The 21,968-nt window shown below is 38.1% G+C and overlaps 1 pseudogene across 1 annotated transcript; it reads left to right on the forward strand.

The window, feature by feature from the left end:
* The first annotated feature begins 401 nt into the window (after nt 1–401).
* Nucleotides 402–21,384, forward strand: LOC138843392 (UDP-glucuronosyltransferase 2B13-like; annotated as a pseudogene). The gene is made up of 4 exons (XR_016211486.1): nt 402–1,168; nt 1,776–1,924; nt 17,342–17,473; nt 21,272–21,384. The product of XR_016211486.1 is annotated as a UDP-glucuronosyltransferase 2B13-like (transcript).
* The last annotated feature ends 584 nt before the right edge of the window (nt 21,385–21,968 follow it).

Genomic DNA, 21,968 nt, shown 5'->3' on the forward strand with positions numbered 1-21,968 from the left:
CCATCTGATCCATTTCTGATCAAACTACCAACAATGTCCCTGGCAAGGCAAAGGAAGATTGCATGAGTATTTTAGGGCCTTGCCACTCAAATAGGAAACCCAAAGAGGGCCACAGTCTCACGGCTTCAGCTTGGACTTAGTCCCTACAGTTGTGAATATTAAAGGAGTAAACTAGTGGATGCAAGGTGTCTTTCTCTATTTTTCCCTCTCTCTGTAAGTCCTTAAAAATGTGGGGGAGACTCAAAACACACTGATATACACAGAGGTCATCTACCTTAACTTTTTCCAAATGCCATCTCAGTGCAGAGATCAGATTGAGATATGTTTACTATCACTGATTCAGGTTATATTTTAACTATGTGATGAATTTCTTCATGGATTCAAGCTTGACTAGCTAAAACAGGAACAGCAATGGGAGAGGAAGCACTGCACTTCACCAGGATGCCTGTGAAATGCATTTCAGTTCTGCTGCTGCTGCTACAGCTGAGCTGCTGCTTCAGCTCTGGGAGTTGTGGGAAGGTGCTGGTGTGGCCTATGGAATTCAGTCACTGGATGAATATGAAGACAATCCTGGATGCACTTGTCCAGCAAGGCCATGAAGTCACTGTCCTGAGATCTTCAGCTTCTATTGTAATTGGTTCCAACAATGAATCGGGAATTAAATTTGAAACTTTCCATACATCCTACAGGAAAGATGAAATCGAGAATTTTTTCATGCATTGGTTCTCTAGAATGATAAATAATATGTCAATAGATAGTAATTGGGAACACTTTTCAGTAACGAAAATAGTTATTTTAAAATATTCTGACATTTGTGAAGCTATCTGCAAAGAAGTCATTTTGAACAAGAAACTCATGACAAAGCTGCAGGAATCAAGATTTGATGTTGTTCTTGCAGATCCTGTTAGTCCTGGTGGTGAGCTGCTGGCTGAGCTACTTAAAATACCCCTCGTGTACAATCTCCGCTTCTTTCCTGGCTACTTATTGCAAAAGCATGGTGGAGGACTCTTACTGCCTCCTTCCTATGTTCCTGTTATTATGTCTGGTCTAGGCAGTCAAATGACATTCATGGAGAGGGTGCAAAATCTGCTATGCGTGCTTTACTTTGACTTTTGGTTCCCAAAATTTAATGAGAAGCGATGGGATCAATTTTACAGTGAAGTACTGGGTAAGTCATCTTTTTAATTGATCCTAACTTTTGTGATTTTGAATGTGAGCTTGTATGAATGCAAAATCAAAGGAATTCATCTTTTATAGGTAAAATAATGAAATAAAAATATAAAAAGATTTGTCATTCTCACAAATGTAATGCAATAGTGTTTACATCACAGGGTCAGTTTAAGCCAATGGACCATCACTAGATTAGGGTGTTCCAGGGCAGCATACAACCACAAATAGAAATACGGAGGATTTCACCAAGCTTTTCCATGCCTATTTTACTCTACATTTTCCATGTTTGATTCTATAGTGCTCTATTTTAATGGTTACTTATGATTATGAGCCTATTGAGGTGAGATTCTATGTTTATTATTCCCTGGTATTGTCACACACATACACACAAACACACGAACACACACACACACACATATAATGTGAACCATGCATAAATTTTACATGTAAATTATACGATGCCTATATAACATATTCGGTTTCACACTGTGTACTTTATACATCATTCACTGCATAATTCCAACGCCTTTCAGAATTTGACATAATGTACTTCACATCACATTTCCCTCACTACTCTCCCTCTTCTTTCTTTTTCTCACATTCAGGAAGACCTGTTACGTTCTTGGAGCTAATGGGGAAAGCTGACATGTGGCTCATTCGAAGCTACTGGGACTTGGAGTTTCCTCGGCCACTTTTACCAAACTTTGATTTCATCGGAGGGCTCCACTGCAAACCTGCCAAACCTCTGCCTCAGGTAAGTAAGTTCCTGTGTGCTATATTTGGTTCGCTTCATATTTTCCATAGAAATGACTCTACATTCTTCATTTACAACATTTGATTCAAAGGAAGAGTTACAGGAAATGGTGGGAAAATCTTTCCAGGGGGAAATTCACATGAGGGGGCTTAAAAGTTTATGGAAATTTGAATAAGAAGCCAATGTACACTTTCCATGGACAATTTAAAAAGTGCTTGTATTTCAACACCATCACAAGTATCCAGAGTTCACCTTCATTACAGAGTAAAATGCAAAATCTGGGAGACTTTGAGACAAGAGTCTGTTAGATTAAGGTCTTCATTATTCAACACATAAGAAACTACAAGTCACTTTTTTGATGTATACTCATGAAGTGACTAGAATTTAACAGAAGCATGTGTTGGACATACAGAGGCAAGGTAGACACAGTGTCTTCTCTCCTCCATCGCCTTTAGATCCCTTTAGGATACACTATGGGCAAATGATTAAACTTGAGTGGAAATGTTTAGATTGGAAAGAAGGACAGTGTTGGGAGTATATCTAATAAGGATCATAAGAGACGTCCAGGAGCCACTGATACTAAAGGTCAAAAACAGAGGATGTGCAGGAACAGGGAGAAGAGGGAAGAAAAAAATCCATAAAAAAGGACCAAGTTTTTTTTTTTTTAAGATTTATTTATTGGAATGGGAGAGGGACTGGGAGATGGGAGGGGTGCGAGTGGGTGGGAAGTTATGGGGGGAAAGCAGTTGTAATCCATAAACTGTAATTGAAAATTTATATTTACTAAATAAAAGTTAAAAAAAGATTTATTTATTTCAAAGTTAGAAACAGAGAGGCAGACACACTCACTCACACACACACACACACACACACATTGAGTGAGAGAGAGAGAGAGAGAGAGAGAGAAGGGGGGGAGGGAACTTTTATCCACTGGTTCACTTTCCAAATGGTCACAATGACCAGGGCCAGGTCAAAGCCAGGAGCTAAGAGCTTTATCCAGGTCTCCCACTTGGGTGACAGGAGCACAAGCACTTGGACCATTGCTTTTCCCAGGCCATTAGCAAGGACCTGAATTGAAAGTGGAACAGCCAGGATTCGAACCAGTACCCATATGGGGTTCTGGCATGGCAAGGCATGGCTTAACCTGATGCACCACAATGTCAACCCTAGTACTAGAGTTTTAAGCACAGTTTTCAAGAACTGCTATTTTAGAATTAGTTGAAGGGCCTGTGCTGTGGCACAGTGGGGTAAACCAGAGCCTACAGGGTCTGCATCCCATATGGGTACTGGTTCAAGACCAGTTCAATTCGGGTCCAGATACCTGCTTGTGCCTAGGAAAGCAGTGGAAGGCAGCCCACGTGCTTGAGCCTCTGTACCCACATGGGAGACCTGGACGAGGTTCCTGGCTCCTGGCAACGGCTTGGCCCAGCCCCAAATCATTGTGGCCATTTGGAGGGTGAATGAGTAAGTGGAAGATCTCTCTCTTTCTCGCTTTTTTTTTAATCTTTTTTAAAAAGAAAAGAAAGAATTAGAAGTTGAATAAAGAGCTTATTTCACTAGAGAGGAAATTTGGTATGTGTAACAGGAAAGAGTTTAAAATATCTCATAAGAACATTGAAGAAATCAAAGAGTTGATAAGATATGATCAGATTACTTTAAAAAGAAAACAGTTTTGAAGATTCAAACATTGGATTAGATTTAAGAGAGGTATGACTGTGGAAAAGATGAGACTTAAGATGGTGGTTCCCTATGAGTAATTAAATCCCATGTCATTTAAAAATTTAAACACCGTGGATGTCACTGGCTCACAGAGCCTGACTCCTTCTCTAGGTTATTTGTCACAGACGGAGGACTCACAACCTGCATGCCATATATGGATTATAATAAAATATGTTGTATTAAAAAAAGACAACTGTAAGAGTTCAGGCAGGGACCAATGCTGTGGTGTAGTGGGTAAAGCCACCGCCTGCAGTGCCAGCATCCTATATGGGCATCGGTTCTAGTTCCGGCTGCTCCATTTCCAATCCAGCTCTCTGCTATGGCTTGGGAAAGCAGTGGAAAATGGCCCAAGTCTTTGGGCCCCTGCACCTCATGGGAGACCTGGGAGAACCTCCTAGCTCTTGGATTCAGGTGGGCACAGCTCCGGCCACTACAGCCAATTGGGGGCGTGAACTAGCAGATGGAAGACCTCTCTCTCTCTTTCTCTCTTCTCCTCTCTCTCTTTCTCTCTCCCCCTGCCTCTCCTCTCTCTATGTAACTCTGACCTTCAGATAAATAAATAAATCTTTTTTAAAAAAAATAAGTTCAGGCAGCAGACAGTGGAGAAATAGACTTTAATAGTCGTAGGAATGACTACATTTGATTTCATAACAGTAACACCACCAGTATGCTCTGTTAATATAGCTAATGCATCTAAAATGCCTCCAATATCCAAAGGGATGAAATCCATCCACATGTCAAGGAGACATCTGCCTACATCTTATTATATCACTTATTGCATAATATTACATCACTATTAGATTACATCACTATTACTATTACATCTTATTATAGCACTATTGACAATATCAAGAAGTAGGAATTGAAGTTTAAGTCTATCCACTGGCGAATGATGTGGTACATATAAAATATGAAATACTATTAAAAAAATAAGATAAATCCAGTCATTTGTGACAACAGTGGTGAAACTTCAAAATAATCCAAGCATAGAAAGATAAGAACTGCATCATCTCTTTCATAATTAGAATCTAACAAAGTTGATCTCATAGTAGTTGGAAATTGATTGGCAGTTATCAAAAGCCAGGGAGAGTTGAAGGATGAGAGTGATGGGAAAATGGTGATAAACAAGTACTTAGTTATAGTTAGGAAATTGTTGTAAGTTCTGACAAAAATAAATCTGGGGGAAAAAGAATTTGTAATGTTTCACCATAAATAAATTATATATGTTTGAAAATATGTAATATGTTTACCTTTATTTGAACATTACATAATGTATGTATATATTAAAATTTTGCATTCTACTCTATAAATATATATATACTTTTTATCTGTGAGTTAAAACATAAAAATGAAACACAATATAAAATGTCTCTGGCACAGTAAACCAGAACTATTGCTGACTATTGACATTGTTATTGCTCTTGTTGTTTCTCATACAATTAATGTCTTTTCAGTAGACTGAAATTATGTTCTCAAGTAAAGTCAAAGAGAAGAAAAATATAGTATACTCATTTAAAGTAAAGTCAAAGAGAAGAAAAATATAGTAGACTCATTTAAAAGCAAGTGTTAAGTTTTGACAATCAGTTGAGAAAGATGAGAGCTAAGGTTTGATTGTAAGCATTGAGGCTCTTCACCAGTATTCCAGCCTAACAGGAAAACCACTTCTCGACAACAAATGTGTGGCTCTGAATTATTTGCAGCCACACCCAATGTTTACTGCTTTCACCACCACATTACATCATTTCTTGTTGAGATCCAGATTTATAACAAAACATGAAAGAAATGGAATCTTCTAAGGGCAATGATTTCTGTCTTTTGACAAGCCTACGGGACACCACAGTAAAGCTCCCTTAGGGAAACTGGGCCTCAGTCTCATAGGTACCTGGGAGAATGACATCAGGGGAAATGTGCACTGTGTAGGGAATGAAGGTTTAGGAATTCCTACTCATTGTGCCTGAAAGTGGCCTTCAGTTTATAATTGAAATAGAATTCTGTCAGTGCACAGGATGGCATTTTTCATAAAGGAAATCAAGAATTTAATATATTTTAAATTCATATCGCACTTTTAAGACTGTGCAAGCAAATATTCTAAACATATGTGTATATAAAGATCTATCTATATATGTATTCTCATAATATGATCTCTATAATATTCTTTGTATAAAATGATCTCAAGAAATACTAAATTATTTGACATCTTACAGCTTAGTAAAGCTAATATTAAATGCTTAAAATAAAATATCTATTTTGAATGCACGTAGTTTGGCTTCATATGGTAATTTTCACAGGTCTAAAGGCTGAGGCAATATTAGTGAGAATACGATACAACATATGTCTACACTGAATGATTTCCTGATTTTCATAAAGGGAAAGTGACAGTGTTACTAAGAGGAGGAAAAAGAGCAATACTAGAGAAAAAGAAGATGGATAGAATTTAAATGGTGTTAGTTTTTAAAAATACCTGCTGTTATTAACAATTATGTCCCATCATCCATTACATAGGAAATCTATAAAGCATATATTGAGTAACAAATATTCCACTGATGGCAATTATGAAATAATTGTTTTTAGAATGCCATTCTTTGAAAAATTTAAATGAGAGTGACTAGACATTGAAAACATTTTTATATTCACTGAGAAAATGCCATACTCATTACTGCAAGCAAACTGTCCCTAAGTGTTCAGCTGAACTAATGATTCTATATAAAACTGATATACAACATAAGAAATGCATTTAGGAAACTATTTTCTATGACTAGGATGCCGTTTTATTTCAAGGATGCATTGGATTTCAAATTATCAATATGTAAAAGTAGCTGTCGTATAAATGGAACATTGGGACAATGTATACTGTTTAGTAATAAATAGCATACAGCAATGCTGCCTGACACACTCCAGCATATTGCTATTTGTTGTTGTTGTTGACAAGTAGTGATGTGTTTCCCATCTCTATCTATGCAGTTCTTGAAAAAATTTTTAAAGGTTTAAAATTGTATAAGACTTTCTTCAAACAAATAATTGATATGAGTCTAGTAAATGCATGGATTATTGACGAAGTTGTGAAAAAGACAGGAAAGATTTCTTAAATGTGTTGGATTTAAAAAGAGAAAACTGCTTAACATACCTAAAATTATTTAAATCAGGACATTTCAAGAGGAAGGAAGTATAAAATGCTTGGACCTATTACTATCTAAGATGATTTAACATGAGAACTCATATTATTCAAAATTAGTAAGACCAATGACACTATCAAAACAAGCTGTATCACATGAATCCAACAACATATCACCATAAATGTGATGGAATGCTTTCTGAAAGTATTTTGCATCTTTGCACTGAAAATAATTGTACTAGTAATGAAAGTCATTTATTTGCTATTATGCAATACATGAAAAGTTTCATATTTGTCCAATGTCCTGTTTATAAGGTGACCTACATATGAGACACTTGTATTGTCCTTTCACAATCTACATTTTTATTCTTAATAATAATAAAAGATATAACTCTCAATTATGCTTCACAACATTTTTAATGCACTAGTGTCAATTCTGTTCAAATATTTGCAGAATTCAAATTCTCAGACTTCATGGATTTAGTTGTGTAAACAATATTTGAAACCAAGTACAGAATTGTGGAGCTTAATTACATATTCTGTTAAAACATCTGTTTCCCCTACCAACTTGCTTTTTTATTAATTATCGTAAGCTCATATAATCTCTGTCCTTTTGTAAGACAGAAGAGAGAAGTTTAACAAATAACATAGAGTGACTTAAAAATATATTCTTTGGTTTATAAGACATGAAAATGTACAGAGAGAGCAGGAGCCAAGATGGCGGAATAGTGAGGGCACGCACTGATAGTCCGGGAAAAGATAGTTTAATAAAAGTGGAGTTACGGTAACCTCACGAAAAGGATCAGGGAAAAATTGCAGAGGAAACTCTTCCAGATCTAGTGGCTGTGACTCCGAGGACCTACGGGGAGAGCAAGGTCGCCCACCGCGTGGAAGCCAGGCCGCGGGAGCCACCAGAGCCACCGGACCCACCAGACCCGTCGGACCCGCTGGACCCTCCAGACCTGCCGGACCTGCCAGACACACCGGACACGCCGGACCCGTTGGAGCTGCAGAGTCTGCGTGCCAGCTGGAAGGGGAGGTGAGGAAAAAAACCTCTCTGCAACCCGAGACATTGGCGGGGAAAGGCAGAAAGAGCCTGCAGAGAACGAGGCCTGAAACTCCATTGGGGAAAGTTTACCAGGCTGGCTGGAGGAGAGAAAAATATCGAATAAATAAGGTGAACCATCATGGACATTTAGCCTCTCTCTCCACTCACCTTACAAAGCCGAGCAAGACAAAGGGCAGATGCCATTTTACCTAAGTAAAGCAGTGCACACCATTTTGCATATGTAAAGCAGGTGCCCCTCATTAGCCAAGCAGAAACACCTGACTCTGGTAAGCAAACGAATACCCACAGGGGCCAGATTTCATACATAAACTACTCTCAATTCCACTCAGCTGTGTGGAATTACTTCCCAACTGAGTCAAAAAAAAAAAAAAAAAAAAAAGAGAGAGAGACAGAGAAAGAGAGAGAGAGCCAGAGCAAGCAAGAGAACAATCAGGGTGAATCACCTTTGGCACACCCTTAACCCCATAGAACCAGAGCTCTCTTGCCACACCGATCACAGCCTTTAAGGATCCATCAAAAGCAGACAGTCCACTTAATCTAGAGTCACAGTATAACCAGAAACAAATAAAGAATATCTCCAATATGCCAAACAAACGCAAAAGCCGAGGTAACAAGAACAAGGATGACACCCCCAAATGAAACAGACACCCCAATTCAAGATTATGAAGATGATGAGATAGAAGAAATGCAAGAGCAGATCTCAAAAAATTGATAAGAACATTAAGAAGTTCTCAACAATAAATTCTTGAACTACAGAAATCCTTAATGGACAAGATAGAAAATCTCTCTTGTGAAAATGAAATATTAAGGAGGAATCAAAATGAAATGAAACAACTAGCAGAACACGAAACTGTGATAGTGACAAGAAATCATAATGAAGTGAAGAATTCAATAGATCAAATGACAAACACATTAGAGAGCTTTACAAACAGAATGGGTGAAGCAGAAGAGAGAATATCAGACTTAGAAGACAGAGAACAGGAAAATATACAATCAAACCACAGAAAAGAAGAGGAAATTAGAAATCCAAAAAATATTGTCAGTGATCTTCAGGATACTATTAAAAAACCCAACATTCGGGTTCTAGGAGTTCCTGAAGGCATGGAGAGGGAGAAAGGATTAGAAGGCCTTTTTAGTGAGATATTAGCAGGAAATTTCCCAGGTTTGGAGAAGGACAGAGACATCCTAGTACAGAAAGCTCATAGAACCCCCAGTAAACATGACCAAAAGAGATCCTCACCACGACACGTTGTAATTAAACTCTCCACAGTGAAACATAAAGAAAAGATCCTAAAATGTGCAAGAGAGAAACGTCAGATTACTCTCAGAGGATCTCCAATCAGACTCACTGCTGACTTCTCATCAGAAACTCTACGAGCTAGGAGGGAATGGCGAGATATAGCCCAGGTAATAAGAGAGAAAAACTGCCAGCCCAGAATATTATATCCTGCAAAGTTCTCATTTGTGAATGAAGGTGAAATAAAGACCTTTCACAACAAACAGAAATTGAAAGAATTTGTCGCCACTCATCCAGCCCTGCAAAAGATGCTTAAAGATGTGTTACACACAGAAACAAAGAAACACAGTCATCAATATGAAAGAAGGTAAAGGAAGGAAACCTCACAGCAAAAGATCACAGGGAATTCAAAGCATATATTAGAACTTATCTTTGGCAAATGGCAGGGCAAAGCTGCTACTTATCAATAGTCACATTGAACATTAATGGCCTGAACTGTCCAGTTAAAAGAAACCGATTGGCTGATTGGCTTAAGGAACAAAACCCATCTATTTGCTGCTTACAAGAAACACATCTTTCCAACAAAGATCCATACAGACTGAAAGTGAAAGGCTGGAAAAAGATATACCATGCCAACAGAAATGAAAAAAGAGCGGGCGAAGCCATCTTAATATCAGACAACATAAACTTTACCACAAAAACTGTTAAGAGTGACAAAGAGGGGGCACTACATAATGATTAAGGGATCAATTCAACAGGAAGATATAACGATTATCAATGTATATGCACCTAATTACAGGGCACCGGTTTATTTAAAAGATTTGCTAAGGTACTTAAAGAGAGACTTAGACCCCAATACAATAGTACTGGGGGACTTCAGAAATAGACAGATCAACAGGATAGAAGATCAGCAAGGAGACAGTAGATTTAAACAACACTATATCCCAAATGGATCTAACAGATATCTACAGAACTTTTCATCCTAAACAGAAAGCATTTCCATTCTTCTCAGCAGTACATGGAACCTTCTCTAGGACTGACCACATACTAGGCCATAAACAAGTCTCAGCAAATTCAAAAGAATTAGAATCATACCATGGGTCTTCTCAGACCAGAAGCTTCTCAGCTTCTCAGGAATGAAGTTGGAAATTAGCAACTCAGGAATCCCTAGAGCATACGCAAACACATGAAAATTGAACAACATGCTCCTGAATGAACACTGGGTCATTCAAGAAATCAAAAGAGAAATCAAAAACTTTCTGGAAGTATATGAGGATAACAGCGCAACATATCAAAACTTATGGGATACAGCAAAAGCAGCGTTAAGAGGAAGGTTTATATCAATAGGTGCCCACATCAAGAAATTGGAAAGGCACCAAATAGATGAGCTTTCAATTCACCTCAAGGATCGAGAAAAACTGCACCAAACCAGACCCAAATCTAGTAGGAGAAGAGAAATAATTAAAATCAGAGAAGAAATCAACAGGATTAAATAAAAAAAAATTACAAAAAATCAGCCAAACGAGGAGCTGGTTTTTTGAAAAAAGCAACAAAATTGACAACCCATTGGCCCAACTAACTAAAAAAAGAAGAGAAAAGACCCAAATCAGTAAAATCAGAGATGAAAAAATAAATGTAACAACAGACACCACAGAAATAAAAAGAATCATCAGAAATTACTACAAGGACGTCTATGCCAGCAAACAGGGAAACCTATCAGAAATGGATAGATTCCTGGACACAGGCAACCTATCTAAATTGAACCAGGAAGACATCGAAAACTTAAACAGACCCATAACTGAGATAGAAATTGAAACAGTAATAAAGGCCCTCCCAACAAAGAAAAGCCCAGGACCAGATGGATTCACTGCTGAATTCTACCAGACATTTAAAGAAGAACTGACTCCAATTCTTCTCAAACAATTCAGAACAATCGAAAAAGAGGGAATCCTCCAAAATTCTTTCTATGAATCCAGCATCACCTTAATTCCTAAGCCGGAAAAAGATGCAACAATTGAATGGGGAAAAGTTGGAAGCATTTCCACTGAGATCTGGTACCAGACAGGGATGCCCACTCTCACCACTGCTACTCAATATAGTTCTGGAAGTTCTATCCAGAGCTATTAGGCAAAAAAAAGAAATTAAAGGGATACAAATTGGGAAGGAAGACCTCAAACTATCCCTCTTTGCAGATGATATGATTATTTAGGGGACCCAAAGAACTCTACTAAGAGACTATTGGAACTCACAGAAGAGTTTGGCAAAGTAGCAGGATATAAAATCAATGCACAAAAATCAACAGCCTTTGTATACACAGGCAATACTACGGCTGCGGAAGAACTTCTAAGATCAATCCCATTCACAATAGCTACAAAAACAATCAAATACCTTGGAATAAACTTAACCAAGGACGTTAAAGATCTCTACGATGAAAATTACAAAACCTTAAAGAAAGAAATAGAAGAGGATACCAAGAAATGGAAAACTCTTCCATGCTCATGGATTGGAAGAATCAATATCATCAAAATGTCCATTCTCCCAAAAGCAATTTACAGATTCAATGTGATACCAATCAAGATACCAAAGACCTTCTTCTCAGATCTGGTAAAAATGATGCTGAAATTCATATGGAGACAAGGAGACCTCGAATGGCTAAAGCAATTTTGTACAACAAAAACAAAGCCGGAGGCATCACAATACCAGATTTCAGGACATCCTACAGGGCAGTTGTAATCAAAACAGCATGGTATTGGTACAGAAACAGATGGATAGACCAATGGAATAGAATTGAAACACCAGAAATCAATCCAAACATCTACAGCCAACTCATATTTGATCAAGGATACAAAACCAATCCCTGGAGTAAGGACAGTCTATTCAATAAATGGTTCTGGGAAAACTGGTTTTCCACATGCAGAATCATGAAGCAGAACCCCAACCTTTCCCCTTACACAAACATTCACTCAACATAGATTAAAGACTTAAATAAATGACCCGACACCATCAAATTACTAGAGAGCATTGGAAAAACCCTGCAAGATATAGGCACAGGCAAAGACTTCTTGGAAAATACCCCAGAAGCACAGGCAGTCAAAACCAAAATTAACTTTTGGGATTCCATCAAATTGAGAAGTTTCTGTACTGCAAAAGAAACAGTCAGGAAAGTGAAGAGACAACCAACAGAATGGGAAAATATATTTGCAAACTATGCAACAGATAAAGGGTTAATAACAAGAATCTACAAAGAAATCAAGAAACTCCAGAACATCAAAACAAACAACCCACTTAAGAGATGGGCCAAGGACCTCAATAGATATTTTTCAAAAGAGGAAATGCAAATGGCCAACAGACACATGAAAAAATGTTCAGGATCACTAGCAATCAGGGAAATGCAAATCAATACCACAATGAGGTTTCACCTCACCCCGGTGAGAATGGCTCACATGCAGAAATCTACCAACAACAAATGCTGGAGAGGATGTGGGGAAAAAGGGACACTAACCCACTGTTGGTGGGAATGCAAACTGGTCAAGCCACTATGGAAGTCAGTCTGGAGATTCCTCAGAAACCTGAAAATAACCCTACCATTCAACCCAGCCATCCCCCTCCTTGGAATTTACCCATAGGAAATGAAATTGGCAAACAAAAAAGCTGTCTGCACATTAATGTTTATTGCCGCTCAATTCACAATAGCTAAGACCTGGAACCAACCCAAATGCCCATCAACAGTAGACTGGATAAAGAAATTATGGGACATGTACTCTATAGAATACTATACAGCACTCAAAAACAATGAAACCGGGTCATTTGCAACAAGATGGAGAAATGTGGAGAACATCATGCTGAGTGAATTAAGCCAAACCCAAAGGGACAAATATCATTTGTTCTCCCTGATTGGGGACAACTAACTGAGCACCAAAGGGGAAGCTTGTTGAAGTAAAATTGACACTATGAGAAACAGTGACTTGATCAGCTCTTGTCCTGACTGTTGATGTACAATGTAATACTTTATCCATTTTAGTATTTTTTTTGTTCTAGTAACATTGGTTGAACTCTGTAATTAACACACAATTATTCTTTTTATCCACTTTTTTAAAAACTATTATTTAATGAATATAAATTTCCAAAGTACAGCTTAGGGATTACAATGGCTTCCACCCCATAATGTCCCTCCAACCCGCAACCCTCCCCTTATCCACTTCCTCTCCCCTTCCATTCACATCAAGATTCACTTTCGTTTCTCTTTATAGACAGAAGATCAGTTTAGCATACATTAAGTAAAGATTTCAACAGTTTGCTCCCACACAGAAACATAAAGTGAAAAATACTGTTTGAGTACTAGTTATAGCAATAAATCTCAATGTAAGGCACACTAAGGACAAAGATCCTACATGAGGAGTAAGTGCACAGTGTGACTCCTGTTGTTGACTTAACAAATTGACACTCTTGTTTATGGCATCAGTAATCACCCTAGGCTCTTGTCATGAGCTTCCAAGGCTATGGAAGCCCCCTGAGTTCACTGACTCTGATCATATTTAGACAAGGCCATGGTCAAAGTGGAAGTTCTCTCCTCCCTTCAGAGAAAGGTACCTCCTTCTTTGATGGCCCATTCTTTCCACTGGGATCTCACTCGTGGAGATCTTTCATTTAGGTTTTGTTTTTGTTTTTGTTTTTTTTGTTTGTGTGTGTTTTTTTTTTTTTTTTTTTTTTTTTTTTTTTTTTTTTTTGCCAGAGTGTCTTGGCTTTCCATGCCTGAAATACTCTCATGGGCTTTTCAGCCAGATCCGAATGCCTTAAGGGCTGATTAGGAGGCCAGAGTGCTGTTTAGGAAATCTGCCATTCTATGGGTCTGCTGTGTATCTCACTTCCCATGTTGGATCATTCTCTCCCTTTTTGATTCTATCAGCTAGTATTTGCACACACTAGTCTTGTTTATGTGATCCCTTTGGTTCTTAGTCCTATCATTATGATCAATTGTGAACAGAAATTGATCACTGGGACTAGTGAGATGGCATTGGTACATGCCACCTTGATGGGATTGAATTGGAATCCCCTGGTATGTTTCTAACTCTACCGTTTGAGGTAGTCAGCTGAGCATGTCCCGAATTGCACATCTCTTCCCTCTCTTATTCCCACTCTTATATTTAACAGTGATCACTTTTCAGTTAAGTTTCAGCACTTAAGAAGAATTGTGTATTGATTACAGTATTCCACCAAACTATTAAGTAGAACAAATAAAAAAAATACTAAGAGGGATAACATTAAGCTGCTCATCAACAGTGAGGGTGAGGGCTGATCAAGTCACTGTTGCTCAGAGTGTTCATTTCACTTTAACAGGTTTCCTTTTTGGTGCTCAGTTAGTTGTCACCTATCAAGGAGAACAAGTGGTATTTGTCCCTTTGGGGTTGGCTTACTTCACTCGGCATAATGTTTTCCAAATTCCTAACAGAGATCACTTTTCAGTTAAAATTTAAACACCTAACAACAATTGTGTGTTAATTACAGAGTTCAACCTATTGTACTACAACAAAAAATACTAAAATGGATACAGTATTACATTGTACATCAACCGTCAGGACAAGAACTGATCAAGTAACTGTTTCTCATAGTGTCCATTTCATTTCAACAAGTTTCCCCTTTGGTGCTCAGTTAGTTGTCCCCAATCAGGGAGAACATACGATATTTGTCCCTTTGGGACTGGCTTAATTCACTCAGCATGATGTTTTCCAAATTCCTCCATCTTGTTGCAAATGACCCGGTTTCATTGTTTTTGAGTGCTGTATAGTATTCTATAGAGTACATGTCCCATAATTTCTTTATCCAGTCTACTGTTGATGGGCATTTGGGTTGGTTCCAGGTCTTAGCTATTGTGAATTGAGCGGCAATAAACATTAATGTGCAGACAGCTTTTTTGTTTGCCAATTTCATTTCCTATGGGTAAATTCCAAGGAGGGGGATGGCTGGGTTGAATGGTAGGGTTAAATTCAGTTTTCTGAGGAATCTCCAGACTTACTTCCTTCGTGGCTTGACCAGTTTGCATTCCCACCACAGTGGGTTAGTGTCCCTTTTTCCCCACATCCTCTCCAGCATCTGTTGTTCGTAGATTTCTGAATGTGAACCATTCTAACTGGGGTGAGGTACCGACAATGACTTCTTGGAAAACACCCCAGAAGCACAGGCAGTCAAAACCAAAATTAACATTTGGGATCACATCAAATTGAGAAGTTTCTGTACTGCAAAAGAAACAGTCAGGAAAGTAAAGAAACAACCGACAGAATGGGAAAAAATATTTGCAAACTATGCAACAGATAAAGGGTTGATAACCAGAAACTACAAAGAAATCAAGAAACTCCAAAACATCAAAACAAACAACCTACAGAAGAGATTGGCCAAGGACCTCAATAATCATTTTTCAAAAGAGGAAATCCAAATGGCCAACAGACACATGAAAAAATGTTCAAGATCACTAGCAGTCAGGGAAATGCAAATCAAAAACACACAATTATTCTTAGGTATTTAAATTTTAACTGAAAAAGTGATCTCTGTTAGGAATTTGCAAAGCATTATGCTGAGTGAAATAAGCCAGTCCAAAGGGACAAATACAATATGTTCTCCCTCATTGGTGACAACTAACTGAGCACCAAAAAGGAAACCTGTTAAAGTGAAATGAACACTATGAGAAACGGTGACTTGATCAGCCCTCACCTTACTGTTGATGAACAAGTTAACACGTTATCCCTCTTTGTATTTTTGTTTGTTTGTTCTACTTAATACTTTTGGTTGAATACTGTAATCAATACACAATTCTTCTTAAGTGCTGAAACTTAACTGAAAAGTGATCACTGTGAAATATAAGAGCAGGAATAAGAGGGAAGAGATGTGCAATTTGGGACATGCTCATGCTGACTTACCTCAAACGGTAGAGTTAGAAACATACCAGGGAATTCCAATTCAATCCCATCAAGGTACATGTGCCAATGCCATCTCACTAGTCCCTGTGATTAATTTCAGTTCACAATTGATCATGATGATAGGACTAAGAGCCAAAGGGATCACATAAACAAGACTAGTGTGTGCAAATACTAGCTGATAGAATAAAAAAGGTTGAGAACAATCCAACATGGGAAGCAAGATACACATACACAGCAGACCCATAGAATGGCAGATGTCCTAAACAGCACTCTGGCCTCAGAATCAGCCCTTAAGGTATTCGGATCTGGCTAAAAAGCCCATGAGAGTATTTCAGGCATGGAAAGCCAAGACACTCTGGAAAAAAAAAAAAACCACCCTACATGAAAGACCTCCACAAGTGAGATCCCAGTGAAAAGAACGTGTCATCAAGAAGGAGGTACCATTTTCTGAAGGGAGGAGGAGAGAACTTCCACTTTGACTACGACCATGTACTTAACATGCTGTACAGTGTGATTTAATGCTATAGCTAGTACTCAAACAGTATTTTTCACTTTATTTTTCTCTGTGGGTGCAAACTGTTGAAATTTTTACTTAATATATGCTAAACCAATCTTCTGTATATAAAGAGAATTGAAAATGAATCTTGATGTGAATGGAAGGGGGAGGGAGAGGGAAAGGGGAGGGTTGCGGGTGGGAAGGAAGTTATGGGAGGGGGAAGCCATTGTAATCCATAAGCTGTACTTTGCAAATTTATATTCATTAAATAAAAGTTAAAAAAAAAAAAGCTGCTGGGGCCGGTGCTGTGGCGCAGCAGGTTAAAGCTCTGGCCTGAAGCACTGGCATCCCATATGGGCACAGATTCTAGTCCTGGCTGCTCCTTTTCCAAAAAAAAAAAAAAGTATTTATTAAGACTTTAATAAAATTATTTTGATTTCAAAAAAAAAGAAAAGAAAATGTACACAGAAAAGGAACTAGTAAGTGCCAAATCAGTATCTGTAGCATTTATTTATAAGAATACATTTTTAGTAACCTAAACTGAATATTAAGGAATGATTAAAATTTATATATACACAAATATATGCAACACATACTTATCAGACCATTATAATTATTCTACCAAAGAAATTTTAATAATGCTAAATCAGCTAAAATAGAAGGTTTATTGCAAACAGAAGAACAAAGAAAATAAAAATATCACATATTTTCTGTAAAATACAAGATGAATATAAATTAGGATTTCAGTGCTCTAAACACGTATCCCATAATGTCCATAGGGCACGGAGTTTTAGTTTGGGAAGAGAAAGGGTTTTGAGACCCTGATAACCAACAATGCTGCTCTTTATGACAGACCCAATTTTCTCTTCACAGGAGATGGAAGACTTTGTGCAGAGCTCTGGAGAAGAGGGAGTGGTGGTGTTTTCCCTGGGGTCCATGATCAGTAACCTGACTGAAGAAAGGGCCAATGTGATTGCATCAGCTCTTGCCCAGCTGCCACAAAAGGTCAGAAATGTGCCCTAAGGGCAGGCAACCGCTGAATGAGCCTGCTAAACTCTGCAAAGTGTCTCATTACACATATTCCTAGGTGAAGTGGAGATACTTATGATATCTATAATTCACTTCAGACATCAGTTAAACTCTTCATGACATGTGCAAAAATAGCCCAGAGTATATTACATTGTAGATAACTTTGACATTGACATTTTGATCAGAAATGTACCTAACAGGTGACTCGTGAAACCTTGGAATACTCAATCATTTAGCAGGCAGATAAAGAGAAATCACTGAATTCTACCCTGCTGTTGGCTTCTTTGCTGGAAGGGTTGCGAGGCCACTGTGTACACTAAAGCTGTATTCAGACAGAGGCTGAATTTTCATTACTGACTGCACTACCTCAGTAACATTAAGGGAATACTGAAACACATCTTAAGAGCATTATAAAGTTTAGGATTCTCATATAATCCATGTCTCTTTACTTTCCATAATTTGTATGTAGGGGTATTTAAGATACTAATCAGGAGCCTATTTGGAGAACAAAAGTCCAGAGCTCACCAAACATGAACCCAGCTATGCACTCATCTAAGTAGATTTAGAGAAACAGAAAAATTAATCTGCCCCTCACTACTGGACCCTAGCAGTGGCTTCGCAGAAAGATAGAAGCAGAAAAATTGGAGATGGGTCCTGTTCTGAAGGCACCTGTTGTACTTTATAAAAAGATCACTCCACAGAACTGTGATCCTAACTCATGAGTGCAATTCCTCTGGATTGAGGATGGAGATGGCAGTACAAGAAGAAGTCATTTCAAAGCAAGCCTGACAAGTGATGGAGTTCCAATGTCCCCTTCTTTAAATAATAGTGGGAACTACATTTCTGATATATACAAGACACCTTTGAACTCTTGGTATTCAGCAACTACTTTTTAGCTTTTTAGCTGATAAAACCCTCTAGTAACTCCCTATGTTAATATCACAAATTGAATCAGAAATTACTTTACCTCTCCCAAAGCAAATAGAAATGGTACACTCAAGTTTATGAGGATAAATACTCCAGTTATGATGATAAATTCAAATTTCTTTTTTTTAACTTTTATTTAATGAATATAAATTTCCAAAGTACAGCTTATGGATTAGAATGGCTTCCCTCACATAACGTCCCTCCAACCCGCAACCCTCCCCTTATCCACTTCCTCTCCCCTTCCATTCACATCAAGATTCACTTTCGTTTCTCTTTATAGACAGAAGATCAGTTTAGCATACATTAAGTAAAGATTTCAACAGTTTGCTCCCACACAAAAACATAAAGTGAAAAATACCATTTGAGTACTAGTTATAGCATTAAATCTCAATGTAAGGCACACTAAGGACAAAGATCCTACATGAGGAGTAAGTGCACAGTGTGACTCCTGTTGTTGACTTAACAAATTGACACTCTTGTTTATGGCATCAGTAATCACCCTAGGCTCTTGTCATGAGCTGCCAAGGCTATGGAAGCCCCCTGAGTTCACTGACTCTGATCATATTTAGACAAGGCCATGGTCAAAGTGGAAGTTCTCTCCTCCCTTCAGAGAAAGGTACCTCCTTCTTTGATGACCCGTTCTTTCCAGTGGGATCTCACTCATGGAGATCTTTCATTTAGGTTTTTTTTTTTTTTTTCCACCAGAGTGTCTTGGTTTTCCATGCCTGAAATACTCTCATGGGCATTTCAGCCAGATCCGCATGCCTTAAGGGCTGATTATGAGGCCAGAGTGCTGTTAGGACATTTGCCATTCTATGGGTCTGCTGTGTATCTCACTTCCCATGTTGGATCATTCTCTCCCTTTTTTATTCTATCAGCTAGTATTTGCACACACTAGTCTTGTTTATGTGATCCCTTTGGTTCTTAGTCCTATCATTACGATCAATTGTGAACAGAAATTGATCACTGGGACAAGTGAGATGGCATTGGTACATGCCACCTCGATGGGATTGAAGGGGAAACTTGTTGAAGTGAAATGGACACTATGAGAAACAGTGACTTGATCAGCTCTTGTCCTGACTGTTGATGTACAATGTAATACTTTATCCATTTTAGTATTTTTTTTGTTCTAGTACCATTGGTTGAACTCTGTAATTAACACACAATTATTCTTAGGTGTTTGAATTTTAACTGAAAAGTGATCTCTGTTAGGAATTTGGAAAACATTATGTTGAGTGAAATAAGCCAATCCCAAAGGGACAAATGCAACTTGTTCTCCTTGATAGGTGACAACTAACTGAGCACCAAAAAAGAAACCTGTTAAAGTGAAATGAACACTCTGAGCAACGGTGACTTGATCAGCCCTCACCCTGACTGTTGATGAGCAGCTTAATATGTTATCCCTCTTAGTATTTTTTTTGTTTGTTCTACTTAATAGTTTGGTGGAATACTGTAATCAATACACAATTCTTCTTAAGTGCTGAAACTTAACTGAAAAGTGATCACTGTGAAATATAAGAGTGGGAATAAGAGAGGGAAGAGATGTGCAATTCGGGACATGCTCAAGCTGACTTACCTCAAACGGTAGAGTTAGAAACATACCAGGGGATTCGAATAAATTCAGATTTCTAACATCAGTACCTTATTTTGGTAGCTGACAAGGAAATGATCTGGCTATAGTAGTAATCAGCATTAGCAGCTGTCAATGCTTTCAATACATCGTGGAAATCCTAATAGTCAGTTAAATAAAATTTAGCCTTATCACAATAATGGATTTTTTCAGACACTGTATGCTTATGAACTGACTCTTTCTTCCTATATTAAAAGAAATTCCAATTCTAGCAGTAGTGATACTATTATGGTTTCATTTCAAAAATGTATCTTAAAATTTTTATAAAACAAATTAAATGTAGTTCCTCAGTGCCAACCTATTTTATTTCTCAAATTAAAAGATGACAATTTCTCTGGGCCGGCACGATTGCGTAGCTGGTGTGGCCACTGCCTGCAATGCCACAATCCCATGTTGGCTTTGCTTTGGGTCTTGGCTGCTCCACTTCTGCTCTGGCTCTCTGCTGTGACCTGGGAGGGTGATGAAGAATGGCCCAGGTCCTTGGATTCGTCCACCTGTGTGGGAGACATGGAGGAAGCTCCTGGCTCCTGGCTTAGGATCGACTCAGCTCTGACCATTGCACTTATCTGGGGAGTGTACCAGCGGCTTGAAGACCTCTCTCTCTCTCTCTCTCATTCTGCCTCTTCCCCTCTGTAATTCTGCTTTACAAATACATGAATAAATGATTAAAAAAATTGCAGATTCTCATAAAACAACTTATGGAACAGTGGATGCAAATAAACCCTTGTTTCCATTTTTTTTAAATGTAAAAATGTTAATAGATTTGGAAGACAAGTCTAACATTTTAAACACAAACACATGTACAAACAAACATACATGCACATATCTATATATCTGTGTATCTATATAGATTTACAGATATATAGATATAGTTAATGCAGATCACAAGTAAACTGGTAATGAGATATTCTTCTTTCATTTGAATGAAGACCACCTAATAATATCTTAGATGCTTGAATTTATCAAGCATCATCTTACCTGGGTTATATCCTATATGTGACACACCATGAATACATTCTAAACCTGACTGAATGCAACAAGAGTACAGGAGACATGAAGGCTTCATTTTTTAATTCTCACTACTTAAAATTCTCTTGCCCTCTTTTCTTTGTCATTCCAATCCAAGGTATTTAAGAGTGATCTCCAGCCTCCTTAGAATTTTGACATGCCATAATTTGAAATCCAATTCATGAAATTGCTATTACTTTACCAAACAGGTTCTTTGGCGATTTGAAGGCAAGAAACCAGACATGTTAGGATCCAACACCGGCTCTATAAGTGGATCCCCCAGAATGACCTTCTTGGTAAGGCTCTGGAGAACACATATTGAAAACACTAGTAACAGTCGATCAAGATAGGAGTAGTAAGACTTTGTTATTGAAAACCTAAAGAATCAACCACATGGCTTTGCAATCCTTGCCCAGTCCTAGGGTAAATGTATTATAAGATTTGGAATTTTATGATACAAAATTTGTAGGCCCAGAATCAAAGTATCCTTATTTTCAGTGTATGTACCTCTCAAAGAGAATGTCTCAGTAATTTCCAGGGGGGAAGGCATTTCACTGAAGGGTTCAGATGCTTTTGGGACACATGCCTCCTATACTGGAGTTCCTGGATTCAAGTTCCAGCTCCAATTCTGATGCCCACTTCCTGCTGACTCACCCTAGATGAAGAAGGCAGCAGCTAATGGCTAAAATATTTGAGTCACTGGCAGCCACACAGGAGTCCTGGATTGAGTCCCAGCTCCTGGCTTCGGCCTGGCCCATTCCTAGCTGTTTGGTGCATTTGATGAATGAACCATAGTAAGATCTCCTTCTCCCTTTGTTGCTCTAAGGACTTCCCTTGCACTGTGTGTGTAAGTGTATGTGTGTATGTGTGTGTCTAGTGCTTGATCTGTTTCTTACAAACATATTA

This window comes from Oryctolagus cuniculus, chromosome 8 (assembly GCF_051225735.1).
Source record: "Oryctolagus cuniculus isolate XC-2025 breed Fujian yellow rabbit chromosome 8, ASM5122573v1, whole genome shotgun sequence".
NCBI lineage: Eukaryota > Metazoa > Chordata > Mammalia > Lagomorpha > Leporidae > Oryctolagus > Oryctolagus cuniculus.